This window comes from Mycteria americana, chromosome 2 (genome assembly GCF_035582795.1).
Source record: "Mycteria americana isolate JAX WOST 10 ecotype Jacksonville Zoo and Gardens chromosome 2, USCA_MyAme_1.0, whole genome shotgun sequence".
NCBI lineage: Eukaryota > Metazoa > Chordata > Aves > Ciconiiformes > Ciconiidae > Mycteria > Mycteria americana.
In genome coordinates this window covers 76,145,808-76,166,354 of record NC_134366.1, presented here as the reverse complement: position 1 = coordinate 76,166,354, position 20,547 = coordinate 76,145,808, and the positions used below count along the sequence as shown (strand labels likewise).

Here is a 20,547-nt window from a genome sequence, read left to right as displayed (position 1 = left end):
TTATCACCTTCATTTCTAACTCTCTTGCAGTTACAGCAGTTTGGGAACGTTCACTGTGAAAATTAAGCTCCTTACAAAAGCAGAGCTGGTGAGATTCTGGCTTTACACTTGATTCTTCACTTTTCAGTCATTGCTGCCTTTATTTCTAATTATCTCACAATACAGAACCAGCAAAGGAATCCAGATGCAACTGGAAATCCACCGTGCTGAGCACTGTACAGACAGCTAGATACAGTCCCTGCCCCAAGCAGCAGGAGAAACAGCAGCAAGCTTCTGAAAGGTAAGAAAATAGCCACTGTTTAAGAATGTTTTTCAGGGCTGGAGTGTTGATATGTATCATATCTAGTGGGGCTGCATCATCTGCAATTAACAAGGTTACAGTAAAATGAGTCCTAGTACCACCCCTTTTGGGACAATGCAGAGCAAAATCATGGCGGGGGGAAAGGCAGCAATGCAATGGCTAACAAACAGCATGTAAGCATTGGAAGATAAGCACAAAATACGAGGGATAATTATCAAAGGTCTATAAATATAACTTAGAGAAAAGAAAACTCAGGAGGCCATAGCATCAATCTATAAATACCTTCAAAATATAAATATAAATGAAGGAAGGGAATTACTCAATCTCAGCAGATGCTGAGACACAGAAGCAAGCTAACAATGAAAGAGTTGAGACTAAGCACAGAGTGTATTACTGAATGCCAAAACCAGTTGGAGTCTGAAAGAGACTAACTATCAAAGAAGGTATCATCCTGGTAATACTCACAGATGTATTAGGTGAGGCATTAGTGGGAAGAAATGCAGGCAGGGCGCAATCTTGCAAAGGGTAGAAAGACAAGCTGGCTGATGTAGCTCCCACATCTGTTTGGTGTCAGGCATGGCCTGAGTGGGTTCTCGACCCTTGGGACAGGCGTTTACAACTACTTGGGCTCCTGCAATGCAACAGTAATGTAGTAGCTGGAGAGCAAAGAAATACAGTGGTATCAAAATAGACATGAAGCAAGACCCTTCTGAAATCAAAAGACAAACAAAATCCAAATTAACTTGGGGAGTTTATGAGAGTTTTTAGGTCAACTTCACCCCAGAGCATTAAAGCTTTTGTCTTTCCTTTTGTTGAGGGGAAGCTTGTCAAGTACTGACGTGGCCCATAGCTATTCTCATGTGGAGATGCTGTCCTTGAAAAATCTTGGCTCCAAGGATGCACAAATCAAAATGCGACATTGCATGTGGGGCTGGCAGTCTCCTGAGCCTGCCTGCAGGTTATGTCTGAAGGTAGCTTATTTTGTGCACATTACTCAGGGATAGGGGACTCTGGGGGTGCCAATGTAGCATTTGGTTGGGGGAAGAGTGTAAGTATCCTTTGGGTTTCTGTAAACCTTCCCTAGTAATGACAGTTGCAGTATGGTCAGAAGGAAGTTCAGGCTTTGGTCTTGTATGGATAAAACTTCATGCAAGAGTGTTGTTAATGCAATATCCCACGTTAGGAAATCACATAGTTGTGGTGCTCCGTAGTATTTCAGCCTCATTCATTGTAATTTTAATTTCTTGTTTAGATGCAAAGCTAAAAATGCCTGTTATTATATATGCAAAAATGGGCACATTAATATTACTATAGGACCACTAAGTTGTTCAATTTCTTGGGTTTTTTTTCATCTGTATTAGCAACTGCAACATTGCAGGAAGAATTGTCACATTTAACACATTTTATTGTCTTGGCTACCGAATCCTGACTAGTGACATTATTTTAGATGTGTTACTGATAAACAATTTTCTTGCAGTGCAAAATGTCAGGCTTGATAGAGAGCAATACAGCAGTTGCTCTCAGTCCTGCCAATTGCCAAGCACTTCAACTTCTAGCATCTTCAATGATTTCCTGAAGACCAAGTCTCTTTTAAAGGCTTTGGATCCTTTAAAGCCCAACTAACTATAAACAGCATAGAAGAAGGAATAATTCTCTCAGTTAAGCCTCCCACAGAGACTGTTCTCTGTGCCAGCGTACAGATGAATAGGCTTTGAATGCTAATTGTAACACTGTGTGTACTCTTCCTGAGCTAATCAGCTCACAGGGTACAGACAAGCAACTTCTATTATCCATTCCATTCCACCACACAAACCATTCTGAAATGCTTTTCCAATAGCTAATTTAGAGACCTCCCGTTGGCTTAGTTCAGGCTGTGGAAGGTTTGTAAACAAGCTGTGTTATTCAAGAGGAATTTGCTCTCCCTCAGTGTCTCTCTCACTTTCTCTCTCTTGCCTAAAGTATTAGGATCTAATGGAAATAGTTGCCCAAGAGTGGGAAGCAAAGCATGTTAATACCTACTGGCAAAAGCACATGTTCAATGTCTCAAGAGGTTTCATGTGCAGCAGACTAGAAAACTCACTTGCAGACCTAAGTAACAGTATATTTGCTTTACAAAGTAAAAAATCATTGCAAAAAAAAATTTTCTCCTTTTGATAGTGGAGTAGTTTTTACCATTAGAAGTAATATACAAATTTGGTTTTGTCCCTCACTTTGGAATGAGATATTGTATATATGATCAAAGCTAGCAGTGATAACCTTCAGATATAAAACCTCTGCTGGGAACTCTGCCAACATGAACTGCTGACAGCATCAATAAGCTGAATCCTAAGAGCTTTCCCACACCTTGTATGGCTGTTTAGATCTGTATCGAATGGGTAAAGAAGTGCTGCTAAAAATGAGTATTTTACATTGGTGCAAGTGACCACAACAGCAATGTGGTGAAGACACTTTTGGACTAGGTATTCTCTGCTTTTATATCCCCAGTAAATGTACTCCTAATCTGTTCAGAAGTCTGTTTTGTTAAAAAAAGAGTGCATCTTCACAGGAAGAAGCCTTCTAATGTTTCTGGCACTGCTCTGTTTTAAATCTTTAGGAAAAAAGAATTCAGACTGACTGTGGAGAAACAGGCTTTCTTTATAAGCTAAAATGTGTAAATAGCTGGTAGCAGTCCTCAGGGAAAAAAAAAACAACCAACTCCTCCCTGCCCCCCGAAAAAAAAACCAAACAACCTAAGAGATAACTCCTTATTTGAGATAAAGGTAGTTTTGCAATTTAATAGTATTCTTACTAAAGAACAAAGATTTTAGTGTAGCACAAGTGGACTTTCAGAGACCCTTTGTTCCCTCCTTGCTGAAAGTTCATTTGATCCTATTGTGTCCATATTCCACTGTAACAGGTTGTATACTATTCTGAACTGCACCAGGGAGCTGCTGCTGTTATATACTACAATCTGGTGTGGGAAGCTATTTGTAAGCCATTAAAAATCCACATTGAGTTGAAGAGCGGGCATACATTTTCCTGCCATGGAATTAAGATGCAAAACAAGGACCTTGTATTCAGATAAGCCATTCACCAAATCCCCAGTTTATGCTGAAAGCTTAAAGAGGAAAACCACTGAATGATTTGGTCTCTCTTACAGCTGAAAACACATTCATGAAAGTGACTTAATTCTTCAGCCACTCTCTGTAACCTATTTTGTTCAGTGCTGGAGCCACATTTTTCAAAGGGCTTAATATCTTTCTTGACTGACTTTTGAAATGGGAAGTGCAGACCAAACTCGCCTTCTGCTGAAGTTGGTAGCAGAATCCCACTTCTTCAGCCAGCAAGTGAATAACTGTGGTTCCCACTGGCAGTCTGAGTACCTCAGGAAATGGTATTCATGTCCCACATAAGTGACCCCTTTGTTTCTCATCCCCACTGACTGTGTATGCCACAGCAGCTTCTTATACAATACAAGCAAAGAGTCTAAAGAGTGTTTTAGAACTGCATGAAAATAGCATCTTGTCTTCACTTCAGACAAGGATCTCTTACATACGTTTCCTTTGGCTTTTTCTCGTTAGCGAGGAGATGAAAATCTCAAGCATCTCATAGCTCATTATTAATACATAGTCATTCTCCGCTGCTCACAAGGGAGATGGAGAGACTGACAGCAGGCCCCTGAGACAGCAGCCTGATTATACAACCCCTACACACAGACAATTCCTAGTGACTGCATAGAAGAAAGGACCGGTTACAGTTATTACCAATATTTGTTAGGCACCAGTAGCGTTTGTGGTGCTCTACAAGGCAAACGCTGTCCTACTTTATCCTGAAGAACAATGGATGTCAAAAGACTCTTTTGAAGATGCAGAGATAGTGACAACTTACAATGTTCCCGTCCGTTTCCTTTTTGCTTTCTACTTTTTCTCCTATCATTAAAGGGCCTGTAAATACTAATAGAATGGTGAGGGCAGGCTAGTAACAACGGCTCTGATGAAACACGCTTTGAGGAAGAATTTGAATGAGAAAAAGGAGATACTCACAGGCTGGGAGATAACGTAGCAGCAAGCAAACATGAGGGAGAGCAAGTGAAACTGGCGCTGGCAGTGATGACTATACAAAAGGAACCAAAGTCAGAGATTTGGCTTGGTGAAGTGTTGGGATGAAGCATTTGATCATGGAAGAGAGAGCGGGAAGATTAAGTGAGACAAAAACATGACTTGATTGTCAGGCAGGAGAAGGTGGTTGTAGAAACTGTATTTCTGGCAGACCAGTAGGGAACAATGAGGATATGTAGAAGGTGGGGGAAGGTTAGAGGTTATCATGTAATGATACTCAAGATGAAAGACAGTAGGATTATTATGGTATTACTCTTATGTATTTAAGGACATGGAACACTAAAATGCATTTAGGACATGAATAGAAGGAGCCACCAGACAAATGAAGGAGAGAAAGTAAGTAGTTCAGTCATGCTGGCACACATCACTGGAGAAGGAAACAGATAAGGAAAAGACCAGGAACAGAAGCTATTAGGAGAAAAGAAGGTAAGTTGATGGAAAAATCTTGTGACAGAGCCTTTCCATCTTCTTCTTGAAGTCAGTAACACTTGTGACATTTGGAGAAAGAATAGCAACAAGAAGGCTTAGGGAAGGAAATGAAAGTCTCAAAGAGGGACTTGATGGGAGCAGTGGGACTTCTGCTTAAGAAAGATTTGAAAAGACTCTTGGAAATAATTCAGTACAGACAGTCTCTCTGGCTCCTGAAATGCCCTTTCAAGACATTCAGTGGTGGAAGAAGCAGAAGCAAGATGTGACCTGTGGTTGGGTGTACTTCACTCAAGTACAAAGAGAGAATTACAAAGTAGAACCTAAAGAATTAACTTGAGCACCTGTGAAAGCAAAAGAAGGAGCAGGTGGTAAGGAGACCTGGAGCTGCAGGGACACTATAGACATGCCAGTAACTTAGAGGGTATAGCAGAACAGACAAGGAAAGGGGAAAGGCACAAGGAGCACTAAAAAAGCAAAGGCTGGTGACCACTAAAAATTTTGACGATGAACAGTCGGAGAAGGGACAATTAGGCATCTATGTGCAGTTCAGTGTCTCAGTACGGAGGACATCTCTGATGTTCAAACATGTTCAGGGTTCTTGGTAAGGAAGAAGATGACACATTGATGTAACTCTGAATTTAAAAAAAAAGGAAAGGTAGTGAAAATGAAGGCAGTCTACAAAGCTGTATTTTCCCAGAGATAAGGATAAATATAGTGTATTCTGGCATCCTAGCTGAGAGGCTGCATGATTAATCTATTCCTTTCCTTTTTGCAGACTTTGACAAGAGTCAGCGCTTGCTCGAAGTAACGAAGCATCAGTACTAGATGCAATCAAATGACAAGTTCATGCAGTTGTTTAGATTCATTCTTTATTTGAGCATGCAAAATGCTTCCTTGAAGTAATCTACAGGGCAGTACTTAGCAGATGCCACCTTGGCTGAAATCAGCAAGTGTGGGGATCCACTAATTATAGTATCTCAGCTACTTCAACCTGCGGTTTCTGGACCCCTGAGGAGAGATAGATTACTTCTAAGGAGTCTGCCAAAGCAAGTCTAGAATCGGTAGGTTCAGACTTGCTGTACAGGATCTGTATCTCCAGTGAGAAATTTTAAGGAATCTGTAAATTAAAAAGGACTGTCCAACTACATAGTAGTTTTCAGTTCCTTCTCTCCCCAGATCTTGTGGTTGACCTAGAGAAATATTACAGAAAGGTAATCAAGCATGCAATAACTTCCTCTCTTCTTGAGTTTTATGAAGATTTTCCTTCTTTCCCTTCCACCTCCCAGGGCATTCCATGCTGTTTAGAAAGTGTTTGTTCAAAGATAGATTAATATGTATATAAGATCCTACGGATGAGATGTATATCTGAGGTCTCTCCATTCTAGAAATAGACCACATGCTGTACTTACACGTAGTCAAGTGATTCAATTTTTAATGAGACTATCGCAGTGGAGGATAAAGAAAGGATTTACACTTTACTGCCCAAAGTAATGGGTAATTACTCCTTTTTCTTTCCAAAAGTGCTAGTTTTATCAGCATTTATCCTAGTCCTTTATAGAATTCTCTCACTTCAGTAACTCCAAGGTTGGTTTTGACACAGAATGAACTGAAACAGGACACTGGGATTTGCTTTCAGAAAAGAGGAAGGTTACCTTAACCTTACTAATTAGTGTTCTAGTACCTCCTTTATTTTCAAACTATTAGTTTGCCTAATAAGAACGGCAGAGGGAGAAGGTTTGCAGATATATTGTTTCACATCAAAGGATACATTTCAGACCAACTCTACAAGTTACTTTTCTCCACTTACAGTGGCCTTCCATGTTGGTTCTCTGTTCCCTATGGTAACACTCTGCCAAAGATACTCATTACTTGCTGCAGTCTTTAATTCATACCTGCTGTCTTCAGAGACTTGAGTTGGCTGTCTGACTCAAAGGATGGGTTTTTAACGTGGGCTGTGAACATCCTTGCAGATGCAGGACTGGACATACCACTGGACATATGTAGGTCCTACCATTTATGTAAATACAGCAGTATATGTTTGCTGTCTAATGCAAGACTGCAATGGAATTTCACCTATATATGATGAACTCCTCCCTTGTTTGGCTTTTCACTCTTGTTCTTCAATGGCAGTGCGGGCAACCAACCTGCAGTACACAATTTCTGCAAAAGGAACAAAAAAAGTATATTAGTAGTCTGAGAACCATAATAAAACCTGGAGTTTTCATTTGACTGTTAATTTCTACATGGTATTCTGCAAGCAAGCAGGAGCTCACTCTTCTTGCTCCGAGCCAAGTAGAAACCATTAGTTTCTCAGCAGGACGTACGCTGAGCTCAGTGTCACACTGTTCAATGTATACAACTTCTAGGGACCTTGCAGTTTGAGCAAAGTGAGCTTGCACCTGCCTTCAAAACGCAAGAGGAATACACTCTTTTTGTCCATGGGCAGAACTACTGTATCCTTGTTTCTCTGATTATCAGAAAAGGATATATACTACTTTTCCTCAGAGCCATAAGAGAAGGAAAAAAATATACTGGTAAGTTCCTTAAAAAAAATTAATATGTATTTCAAGATTAAGAGTTAGATCTTTTTATTTTGCCATGCAATTTTCCTTTTTATTTCCACAGATAGCATTCTCACTTTATAATCCAAACTTATGTCAGTCTTTGAACATAAACTTATTGCTCTTTCTTCTTAAAATACACCGCAGTAGGGGACAGCAAATACAGGTGTATAACCTTTGCTGAGGAACATGCAATTTGCTGTACACTCTTAACAAAAAAGAGGGATTTCCCCAAATGTCTAACAAACAACACCGGATTGTACAAAACAATTTTATATCCTCTAATCATGGAGGGCTCTCTGAATCTGCACTTTTGACCTGAAGGCTATTAGGGAACATTTAAAAGAAATATGAAAATGTAGGAGCCAAGATCAAGCAGATGGATAGACATTAAAGGGAAGAAGGGGGTCATATTTAATGTAGTTCACATAAGTTGCTCCAAGTATAACTTCAAACAGTATCACCTTTTTTTATCATCTACGCACTTAGAAGTAAAAATAAAATCCTTCTTTTGATTTTGTATGAAAGACAATACATCTATCATATCTTTGTCATGCAGTACAAACCAGCTTCCCAGTGACACTCTGCAGTAACTTATTTCTGCTTTTTCCATTCAAAGGGAATTAAAATGTCACATTTAATTTCTTGTAGGTAAAGGTGCATGAGCTATTGGAAAATCAGGGAAGTCTGTTGGTGACTGTAGAAAGTTCTAAAAGTCTTTGCCTATATTTAAGGGGTCCACCATCTTCTACAGATAATGCCAAGACCTTGTAAGAGGACTCTCTACTGTCTTTGTGTTCAGGGATTACTCAGAGCTTTTTCTTCTCCACAGAGGGCACTGCAAGCAATAGCAAAGCATGGCATCTTTGAAAAAGGATGCTCCTCAGAGTCAGATGCAGAGAATGTTCTGTCTGCATGACAATCATACTGCCATTTTCAAAGTCAGAAAAACCTCATATACTTCCTCCAAGCCTTCAATTTCTGCTCTTGGAATCTAACCTGCATACTCTATAATAGGGATGACTATTGGCAGCGTGGGGGCTGCATCTGTGTCCTGGGATTAAGGTGGTCAGTAAGGCATCCAAATAGAGGAGACTGCTGTGTATGGCTGGTTACAGATCTAGTTTATGTCTGGCAGGATTTGCTAGGACACAGCTGTACTGATCTGACTGCTAAATGTCTACCCAACTACAGCAAAGTTGCATCAGAGCTATAGAACACAGAAAAATCTTTTCAAAAACAAAGAAAGAAAAAAAATCAATTTGAGTAAATCTGAATGCTTCAGACACTTGCCTGTAAGTTGACTACAAGCAACAAAACAGTTAGATGCAGTCTCCCAACAGAATAAGTCTGTGGAACCAAAGGCAACCAGTACAGCATGGGCCAACCAAAGGTGACACACAGCTGGATCTGCTAGTCACTAACAAGGAAGAACTAGCTGGACATATGGTAATCAATAGTAGCGATTTGGCAGCAGTGGCCATGGAATAGTGAAGTTCAAGATCCTGACTGGTGTGAGGAAGGACAGTAGCAGAGTACTCAGGTGGACCTCAGGTGAGCAGACTTCAGTTTATTCAGGGACTGTAAGTGGGTTCCCACGGGAAACAGCTCTGAAGGGCCAAGGATCTCTAGGAAGCTGGCAGGTCTTCAAGGACAGCATCTTCCAAGTGCAAGAATGATCCACCCTGATATTCAGGAAGACAAGGAGATGCTTCATGAGACTGTCTTGGCTAAGCAGGGAACTTGAGATGAAGCTTCAGTGTGAAAAGGCAGTATACAGGAGGTGGAAGCAGGGACAGGCTGTAAAGAGTGAATATAGAAGTATTTTCTGGGTATGCAGGGACAACACTAGGAATGCCAAAGCTTACCTAAAGTTGACACCTGTAAGGGGTATCAAGGGCAACAAGAGCCCTTAGTACTAAAAGGACAAACAGGGAAACTGTGGGACCATTGTTACAAGGAGTGTGTGACAGCAGCACAGATAAGGCTGTGCCTCAATGTCTTTGCCTCAGTCCTCACAAACAAGATTTCCCAGGCTTCTCTGTTTAGAAAAAAGGGTTCAAGAATAAGAACTACCAGCAGAAGATGAGGATTACTTGAGAGAACTTGACCCATAAAAGACCATAGTACCTGGCAGGCTACATCCATGGGTGGTCAGGAAACTGGCTAAAATCCTGGCAAGGACACTCTCAATCATCTTTGAAAGGTCATGGAAATCAGGGGAAAGCCCAGATGGCTAGAGAAAGGCAAATGATGCATCTCTCTTCAGAAGAGGCCAAACAAAGAATCCAGAGAACAACCAGCCAGTCAACCTCACTTTGCTCCCTGGGAAAATCATGGAACAAGTCCTCTTGAAACATATTTCTGGGTACATCGGGGAGAAGAAAGTGATTAGGAACAGTTTGGATTGAACACGTCTGACCAATCTGATTGGTAAGTCATGTCTGACAAATCTGATTGCCTTCTGTGCTGCAATGACTGGATCTGTGGACTGGACAAACAGGAGAGGAATGGCTGCCATTTACCTCAACTTTAGCAAGGCTTTTGACACCGTCTCCTACAGTATTCTTGCATCCAAGTTAGGATATTATGGTCTGGATGGGTGAACGAGATGGGTAAATAACTGGTTGGATGATTAGGCTCAGAGGATAGCGATTAATGGGACGTACACTACCCAGAGGCTGGTGGCTAGTGCAGTACTGCGGGTGTCAGTCCTGGGACCTGTCCTGTTTGACATCTTTATGAACGACCTAGAGGAGGTGATGGAGGGCACACTGGCAACTTGGCGGGGGAGGGGAGGAAGACAGTCCTCCCTTAAGCAGGAGAGCCCTGCTTGAGCTGCCATTCATGGGGGCCTACACAGACTGGAGGATTGAATGGGCTGACAACAACCTTATGAAATTCAAGAGGTACAAATACAAAGTCCTTCCCTTGGGAAGGAAGAGACCCTGCATCAAGACAAAGCAGGAACTGACTGGCTGGGGAGCAGCTCTGCTGAGAAGAACCTGGGGGCTGTGATGAACAGTGAGCTGAACATGACCCAGCTGCGTGCTTGGCAGCAAGGAAGGCCAACAGCATCCTGGCCTGTACAAAAAGCAGCACATCCAGTCGATTGACATGCTCAGTAGATTGACATGCCCACTACTCAGTACTCATTAGATCACATCTAGATACTGTGTCCAATTTTAGACCCCTCAATACAGGAAAGACATTGATAACCTGGAGCAAGTTCAGCAGAGAGCCACCAAGATGGCTGGGGGCTGGAACTCTTGCCCTGTGAGGAAAGGCTGAGAGATCAGGTCTTGTTCAGCCTGGAGAAGGTATGACTTCAGGGTGAACCTAACAGCAGCCTGCCAGTACCTACAAGGGGGTTATCAAGAAGATGAAGCCACGCTCTTCACAGTGGTGCATGGTGGGAGGACAAGAGGCAATGGGCATAAATTGAAACAAGAGAGGTTCAGATCGGCTATAAGCAAAAGCTTTTTCCCTCATAAGGACAGTCAAGCAGGGGAACACGATGCTCACAAAGGCTGTGCCATCTCCAGCCTTGGAGATTTCCAACACTCAACTGGTTAAAACCCTGAGCAACCTGGTCTGATCCCATAGCTGGCCCTGCTTGGAGCAGGAGGTTGGACTAGAGACCTCCTGTATTATGATATGATTGTCTGAACATGACAACCAGTCTAGCCTCTGCAGCATCATGAATCCTGAAGAGTGCTGTGACTTCTTTCTTTCCATTGTCTTTTTAGATAATGAGAACACTTTGATAGGGCTTGCATGAAAATTAAATGAAGAAGCCAGATCTCAGTAAGTATTTGATGCCATCCTATGCCCTTTAGAGCCATACAGCCAACTAGTGCCCCAGACACCCAGCTTGCTAGATGTGAAAGGAAATGTGAAGTTAAGCATTCCCAACGAAACAACAAATAGATGATGTATCTACAACAAGGAAGGCAAAACAAATAATCTGCAGCTTTTTATTGCAGTGGTTTTAATACTTTTATTTTCACTTGCAAGAAAGTTGCTAGTATCAGCAAAATTTATTCTAGATTATAAGACTATGCAAATATCTATATAAATCAAGTGTAGCACTTGGACTCCTGGCAGTTGGCCAGTACAGCCCCCTGTGTAAACAAGTTTGGCTATTTCTATAGTAACCACTCACGGTTATGCCTCTCTCCTGGACTATCAAGCTAGAAGATTAACCTTCACTGTGTGTTTCTCTGTGTGGGACAAAGTCTAGCAATGCATTTACAGGCAACAGAACATGTAAATTATATGCACTGCAATTAAATAAATGTCCATTCTTCTGAGCGAGGTCCATTTAGGAATGCCCTGCTGGCTTTAGGAAAGGATTGTAGTTCATAGGTTCCTGACTGAAACAATAAATGAACCATGTGAGTGGTAAAGTTAGCTGGAGGAACAAACACAGAAGATTTGTTCAGTGACATAAATTAGGACTTAGAATTATCTCAACAGTTTACATAACATTTGCTGTGCATGAATCCATTGCCTGTGGTATTTAATATTGCATGTATGATTTGGCAGATCCAGTGCAATTTTACAGTGAAGCAAGGACACAACAGATGACAACTCTCCATGAAGCAAACAAAGTGATAGCTGTATTCACATATTGCAGCTGTAGTGAAATGGATCTGGGTTTTAGTAATTATTTATTTATCTGCATGTGGGATTGTTTTGTCTGTTTTACAGATTTTGGTTTGGGGTTTTTATCTTGTTTTGGTTTTGTACATAGGTCACTATTGCCTAAGTAAGAACCTAATATTTTTAAGGTACTGAGTGCATCACTTCATGTTTTGGAGTACAGTTCCAGTCGCTTCTTGTAACACAGTGATAGTAACAAGGAGCAATTTGAGACACTGATACTGTTCAAATAAAAATAGGAAAGATGGTAACCTTGCAGATAAAAGGGCAGGCAAAAATGTGTGTGTTTCGTCCACGTAATTTTAACTCTCTGCATTCATTATGACAGATTTTAAATACTTGAACTGAGGAACCTAAACATGCCCAGTCACTCTACATAGAAACCTGTGGTTAGAAAAGAGCCTTGCCAGGGAGCATTTCATATCACCCTGCTATACTTTTGCCAAGAGGACTCAAGGAAGCACTTCAGCAAGCAGAAGACTTGCAAAGGGTGCCCTTTGAAGACAGGCACATTATAGATACAATTCTTGCTCTGTGCAGTCATCAAAAACATTTCAAGCACTGAGATCTATAGTTCTGCTTTCTGCTATGTTTAGTTCCATCAGCAAAACCCACCCAAAAAAATTAGAAAACAAAACTCCAAACTAAACAACTCCCGCCAGAGGATCTGGGTCAAGAACCTTCTTGTTGCCAAGTAGCAACTTTGTCCTGACTGCAGGGTGGCAGGGGGAAAAAAAGCTCTATATGCAATCTATTCATCTAACACATAGATGGAAATAGGACTTCTGGAAGTCCCAGAAGGTGCAGATATGGCATACGGGCATGTACTGGTCCCTTTGAGCATTGCTTGCCATCAGTGATAACAGGGTTAGTTAAACACACTCTGCTGAAGAAATAAACAGCATTTTCTATTCAAGTGCCTGGGCAGCAAGCAGCCAGTCATATTAGTGCTGAAGGAAGGAGTCTAAGGTTCAATTTCCAGGAAGATTGTCTGTATAACAGCAGCTATGTCAATGAACAATATCTAGTTTACACAACAAAATACCCTTGCACTACTACGCTGCAGGCAAAGACTGCAAAGCAAAATTAATTACAAGTGTGCCTTGGCTGCATAGAGACAGAAATGCTGCAGCCCAGCAGAGAAGCAAAAAAAGCCAACCAGGGCACTGGTGAACATTTAATAGTTTATATTTTGAAATGCATGGAGTACATCACTGAGAGGGACAGCATCTAGCAGCTTTCCCCTCAATTTGTGGTACTTTTGTTACTGAGACCAAAATAAATGTTTCACTTCTGTACTTTTTGAACACAAAACTATAGGGCATTTTCATAGGTTAGGATGACAACTACCTTTTGGCTTTACCCATCTTATTCCAGGCTACAAATACCTTGTCATTGTGAATACCCTTTGCCCTCCTCCCACCCCCAATTGTTTATTCAACCATGACAACAGTTTGGGATAGCATTATCAAATGGCTGGGATAAATTTCACTGTGATTTAACTTGGCACAGCCTTTTAAGTGAAAGCATTTGCTATTACAGAACCTGATAATGGCACCCCTAGGTACAATACCCTATTGCAGAAGATCTGTGTTAAACATTATGAATTCCAAAATAGTTACCTCCTCTGGAACAAAATCATTAAGCTGAGTAGCCTGAATTAATTAGACTTAAATGTCATCAGTGATTCACTCTGTTTTAATAAACTCATCTGTTTTCATTACTTCTGTAATTTATGCCATAAAAAGCCAGTCATGTTGTTCCAATGCCTCAGGAGCATGGTTAGAAACTACCTGAAAACCTTTAAGGGTTACCTTCTCAAAAGTTTCATGCCACTGTAACAGATGCAAACAGTGTCTGTGAAGGTAAAGCCTTTTCAGGGAAAGGCATCACAAAGAGCTTTGTGGCTACTAGAAAATTTAGAGCAACAACGTAAAAAAACAGCATAGTGCACTGAAGGAGAAGCTCTGTTGAGAGCTCTGCTACATTATAGAGCTCTGAGAGTGAGTAGAGTAAGAAGCAGAAAACATAAGGAAATGGGTGTTTATGGGAAAATTATTTCAAAATGGTAAGTCTCAAAATTTGCATGGTAGCTTAGCAGGTTCAATCTTCCCTAATTCTTTTGGAAAGAAGTGCCAGAGCTGTGGGTCAGAGCCAAGGGACAGGCTTTCTTCAACATATACACTCTATTCACTGTGACCTTCCATTACACATAGATGTTAAAGTTGCCTCAGGAAATCTGTGTAAAGATATTACATGCATTCAGTCCACTGGCAATTTAAAAGTCAATATATGCCTTACCAATATACTCCAAGTACACTTTTACCTGTGGGAGGGCAGGAAAGGAGCTGTGGTAAGGATCTCACTTCTGTGCATTGAACTGAGTAGGGCACGGATAACCATCCTAAAGGGAATTTAAGCACTCTGCAGTGGAACTGCATGTGATAACCTCCGACGCACAGCCCCTAGCAACATGCTCTTGAGCTCTCCCCACATTTAGACTAAAATCAGAAAGCATCGGTTTTATAAGAATAGAGTACAAAAAAAAAGAGAAAAAGTATTCTCTAAAGATATTCCCCTTTGATGATGGACAGGGGCCAGAACATATACAAACAACTATAGGTTACCTAAGTATCATAAGGTTGGTACTTACAACTGTGATGGATCCAGTCTAGGAACAGAGTTTGCTGGACAGGAAGCCTGCCCCAATCTACTTCAAAGCACAGCTGGGAGTAAACAGGTATGCTGATGAAGAAATTACATATGCTACTCATTTACCAGCTCCCAGAGGAGCCTTAATAGCAGAAGTTGATTACACATGCAACAGCAAGAAGGTCCTATACCTGATTAAACACATTTGTGGGTACAGCACTCCTTTCTGTGCTAGAAGCAAACAGGACAGGCAATATACAGCCAAAATTAATTGTAATGCATCTCCTGGTCAGACGAACAGGGACAAATGCTCACCCTGGTTGGTGGTATTTCTAATTAGAGACTGAAAGACACTACTTGATATCATCTGCGATGAAAGAAAAAAAACCCCAATTAAATGAGTGTACAAATACCCTAGGTACATTTTGTTTGTTCTTTTTCCTCTACAAATAGTGAACAGATTTGTGTGTATGAGTTAGTGATGATCAGATATTGCTGAAACTGTGTTTGCTTTCCATTTTGTTTGAAGCAGCCCCACTGGAACCAGGTTTGTTTATTTACCTGGTGTTTGACAAATAGTCTCCGACACTCAGTTATCAGGGACTCATGCTCAAAACTCTTATTGGAAACTCCATTCTCCTAATTGTTGCTGTAAGCAGGACAACACAAGAGGTGGTTTTGCCTCCAGGCTATTTCAGCTGGGTCTGGTATCAGCCATGTTTTATTACAACATGTAAGACTGGGATCTCTTTGATTGTCCTTCCTAAGACTTACGGTTTCTTTTGCTTTTTGCTTTTTTTTCCACTTTCACATACACTCACACACAGAGGGTACATTTAAAGGAATATGTTGATCTTAATGACCTCTCAAAATTTATCCTGGGGCTAATCAGACGCTTGCTGTGTTGTGCTGGCTATATCTATCATGGTATTGAATAATTCACAGCCTGCCTTAAAGGCTCCAGACTAGGTGATTTACCCCATATTAATGTGATGCTTTTGCATTTTAATAGGCTTATGTTAATGTTTTACAAAATGATAAAGCATGCTTCTGAACTCTCCAGCGACAAGGGATGATGGTATGAACCACATAATTCTAGCAAAGGACAGCCAATAACATCAGATTTATGAGTGTTGCTACAGCATCTGTCGTAAGCTTGGGCCAGACCAAACCATTTTGTTGAGTCTTACCCCTATTCTGATTGCACAAGTGGCTTTTCCCAACCTGTCTGACACTTTAATGAAAGTAGTCGGGCATAAGAGAAAAGGTAGGGCATTCTGAAAGCAGAACTAAGCTTTCCAAAACTGTTTTAGTGCACAGGTTTTATATCAGTTTCAGAAAATACCCAGAAAAGAACAAAAGGGATTTCATCGCTCCAAGGCTGGAATTTCAGAGAGCAGTGCTCGTGAGTGTGGTCATATTTTTCCATTTGAAAGGGAGACAGCCTGTCAGCAGAGCTCAATGTGTTAGGCATATGTTGGGTGTTGAGGATCATAAAATGCAGGCCAGGTGATGTGAACACTCACACCCCTTCCCTCCAGCTGTACCTCACCTTTCTATCTCAGCTGCTCAACAGGTCACACATGTGCTTTTACTAGCCTCTCAAGAGAACAAATGAATGGCATTTATATCTTAACATCTGCTTATGTGCTTGCTGTGAGAAGGGAGTTGGGGGGGGAAGCTACAATGTCTCTTCAATATCTGCTTTGTGTACTTCACTGGTAATGGTGTCCTTGTACCTACACAGGATGGAAACAAAAGGGCAAGTACTTCAGCCCTGGACCTTCTGGCAGATGGCAAGTTGGCAAACGAACTTCAGTTCTGCTAAATGCAGCCTAATACACATGGGAGGGAGGGGGAAGCTGAACTGCTTAACCGTCTGACATTGGTCAACTCAAGCTTTTGAGAATGGGGCTTGCTGACAGTTTGCATAGAAGATGGTGGCTCTCCATCTTCATATAAGGAAAGGCTAGACAAAAGAAAAAAAAAAGACAAAGAAATGGGAATAGGGAATGGTCAGCAGTACAGAAACATAACATAAAACAGAGTGTGAGGCATTATCTGGATTGCAGTCTGAAGTATCATTTCCTATCACTGACAGGCAAAACAATTGCATTTACTGATTTCAAAAATAAATGTTTGTTCCAAAAGGCAAAAAAACACCCACACTTTTATTTTCCTCACGATTTTGTGTTTCATAATTCTGCTGACAGGAAGAAGAGGGCAGCATTTAACAGAGTAAGCCATCAAGAAATGCTAAGATCTTGAATGCTCAGGTGTTCACCTAGCAAACAGAAAATTCATTTTTAGCTTGCGTTTCCTGGCTTGCAGCAGAGACTCAAGCCTTCATTTCACATACTCCAACCCAGTTCCTCAAATGCCAAGCTATAGAAGCCATCTCTAGCGTAATGAATATGCAACGCACTATAGAACATCTGCTGTTGGTTTTTAAATGGACTGTGAGCAATTATGGAACTCACCTGGGATATGAGACCCAGGTTTTCATTCAGTGTTAATTTAGACAACTATGGTAGCCTCTGGCTTACTGGCTGTTCTGGGGTGGGGCTGCTTGTTTCCAGAAAATTCATTCTGCACCTGAGAGATTTTCATGACAGCTGAGATGTTTTGCTAAGACATGTCAACATTAACAGCAGCAGCAAAAATGTCCACCAGTTCTTCTGGACACTTCTAAAAAGATATTACAGAATGATTTTTCACACCACATGCAATTTAACTGCAGAGACCATGGCTACAGTTCAAAAACAATGATATAAAAAGTGACCGAACATTTAAAAGGATAACAATACCATCTGGAATTTAAATGATTGCTATTAATACACAAGCTGGAAGAAACACTAAACCGCATGCTTGACAGTTTAAGCCAATCTTTGCTACCATGTATTAGAAGATCTATTGCAGATTATCCTATCACTGCCTGATTTAGGGTTTCATGAACCTGCGCTGGAGCATCTGGTGCAGTCAGACAGGAAACTGGAGTATGAGGGCATGTTGGTATTTACGTTCTTCTATATCTATAGCATGTGCAAAACTTAAAAACAAGCTGTGCACCTTCAGAACTTTAGAGAATTAAGTCATGCATGTGGGTGATTGAGAATGTTGTTACATACATGCCTGAGATTAAATATCTACATTTGAAAATGTTGGCCATAATATGCATCTATCACTGTAATGAAGTGTCCATTGGACCTTTCAGGTTCAATGCTATGCTGAATCATAGAAAAGAACCAAAACCAGCCTCAACAGAGGTGCTATTCCATCTCCCAAGCTCTGAGAAGGATCTGTGTATGACATTCCGGATGGATATAGTCTAACCAGCTCTTTAAAACTTCCATAACAAGCAACTCCATAACAACATTAGGCAGTCCATTTGCAGTGCTTCATAACTTCAGTGCTGGAATGTTTTACCCAATGCCTAGTTTACATCCCTCTGACTGTAATTCAAGCCTATCAGTTATATTCACAAAAATTATGGAGAGCAGATGATATCCTTCCTCTCTGCAGCAGCCTTTATGTCTCCTCTCCTCTCCTCTCCTCTCCTCTCCTCTCCTCTCCTCTCCTCTCCTCTCCTCTCCTCTCCTCTCCTCTCCTCTCCCTCTCCTCTCCTCTCCTTTCCTCTCCCATCTCCTCTCCTCTCCTCTCCTCTCCTCTCCTCTCCTCTCCTCTCCTCTCCTCTCCTCTCCTCTCCTCTCCTCTCCTCTCCTCTCCTCTCCTCTCCTCTCCTCTCCTCTCCTCTCCTCTCCCTCTCCTCTCTCTCTCCTCTCCTTTCCTCTCCCATCTCCTCTCCTCTCCTCTCCTCTCCTCTCCTCTCCCTCTCCTCTCCTCTCCTTTCCTCTCCCATCTCCTCTCCCTCTCCTCTCCTCTCCCATCTCCTCTCCTCCCCCATCTCCTCTCCCTCTCCTCTCCTCTCCTCTCCTCTCCTCTCCTCTCCTCTCCTCTCCTCTCCTCTCCTCTCCTCTCCTCTCCTCTCCTCTCCTCTCCCATCTCCTCTCCTCTCCCATCTCCTCTCCTCTCCCATCTCCTCTCCCTCTCCTCTCCTCTCCTCTCCTCTCCTCTCCTCTCCTCTCCTCTCCTCTCCTCTCCTCTCCTCTCCTCTCCTCTCCTCTCCTCTCCTCTCCCATCTCCTCTCCTCTCCCATCTCCTCTCCTCTCCCTCTCCTCTCCTCTCCTCTCCTCTCCTCTCCTCTCCTCTCCCATCTCCTCTCCCTCTCCCTCTCCTCTCCTCTCCTCTCCTCTCCTCTCCTCTCCTCTCCTCTCCTCTCCTCTCCTCTCCTCTCCTCTCCTCTCCTCTCCTCTCCCTCTCCTCTCCTCTCCTCTCCTCTCCTCTCCTCTCCTCTCCTCTCCTCTCCTCTCCTCTCCTCTCCTCTCCTCTCCTCTCTCCTCTCCTCTCCTCTCCTCTCCTCTCCTCTCCTCTCCTCTCCTCTCCTCTCCTCTCCTCTCCTCTCCTCTCCTCTCCTCTCCTCTCCTCTCTCCTCTCCTCTCCTCTCCTCTCCTCTCCTCTCCTCTCCTCTCCTCTCCTCTCCTCTCCTCTCCTCTCCTCTCCCATCTCCTCTCCCTCTCCTCTCCTCTCCTCTCCTCTCCTCTCCTCTCCTCTCCTCTCCTCTCCTCTCCTCTCCTCTCCTCTCCTCTCCTCTCCTCTCTCCTCTCCTCTCCCATCTCCTCTCCCTCTCCTCTCCTCTCCTCTCCTCTCCTCTCCTCTCCTCTCCTCTCCTCTCCTCTCCTCTCCTCTCCTCTCCTCTCCTCTCCTCTCCTCTCTAATTCTTTCAATATTTCTCCAAGGCTATGTTTTCAAACTTCTCATTATCCTTACTGTTATTCACTGGACTGACTTCAATTTGTCCATCTTTCATGAAGAGTTGTGCTAAAATTTGACACAGCACTCCAGCTTGGATCCAATGAATGTTGAGTAGATCAGAAAGAAATGCTGATGTGACTTCCAAGACAGGCTCCTGTCTTACACTCTACTAGAGCATGTTCCTTTTTTGCAACTGTTCAGCATGTGATCCACTAGATTTGCCAGGTCCTTTTCTGCTGAGCTGTTACTAACAATGACATCTATCCTGTGCTTATGTAGCTGATTCTTCTTCTGTCAGAATAGAACCTTTCCTCGTCCTTACTCAGCTGCATCCCACTTTTTCAAGTCTCTCTGCAGTTTGTCAAGATCTTTCCAAATTCTCATCTTTTCTCCAATTTCTTGGTCGTCCCTCTTAGTGCTGCGTTATCTTGCAAATTGAATAAATACAGTTTCTATCCTGTTGTGCAGGCCCACGACAAAATCCTCTGTATCAATATGGACACCTTATAAATGTTAGGACAAAATAAAAATCTTCAGAGTTGAGTCAGCACTTTCTTAGAAACTGCAGTCAAACAAGCACATAATTGAAATCTAGAAACACAGATTTTTTCATTCTTTTGCTCATTAAGTAGTTGTTTGTAACAGTTAACAATCTAAAAAAATCAAGCATTCCTCTCATTCTAAAATCAAACTGAGTTAATATCAGGAGTAGATGACATGTATTTCTGTTTTAGCAGTAGTCAATTTAAACATCAGTCATACAAGAACAGATTTACGGCTGAGATGAGTTGCCTTCTCAGAATAAATGAAGCCAGAAGCCTGTTATTTCCTCACTCAATCTTTTGCATATAGTATATGTATTGTAAATATAACCCATGTATTTCAAGGTCTGCAGAATTTAAATGCATCCATATCTTGCAAAAGGAGTCTTAAAACTTACTCTCAAGACACTGATTATTCTGGAGCATGAGTCATTTGGGAGGGTAATCGATAATAACAACCTGCAGTGGGGAGTAATATTTGGGGAAGA

General features: G+C 41.9%; 1 long non-coding RNA gene across 2 annotated transcripts in view; it reads right to left on the bottom strand.

The window, feature by feature from the left end:
- Positions 1-6,907: 6,907 nt before the first annotated feature.
- Positions 6,908-20,547, bottom strand: part of LOC142405793 (uncharacterized) — a 66,991-nt gene continuing 53,351 nt past the window's right edge. For both annotated transcript variants that reach the window (XR_012774338.1, XR_012774339.1), the window contains one exon: positions 6,908-6,987. This is a non-coding gene — a long non-coding RNA (uncharacterized LOC142405793). The remainder of the gene's footprint in view (positions 6,988-20,547) is intronic.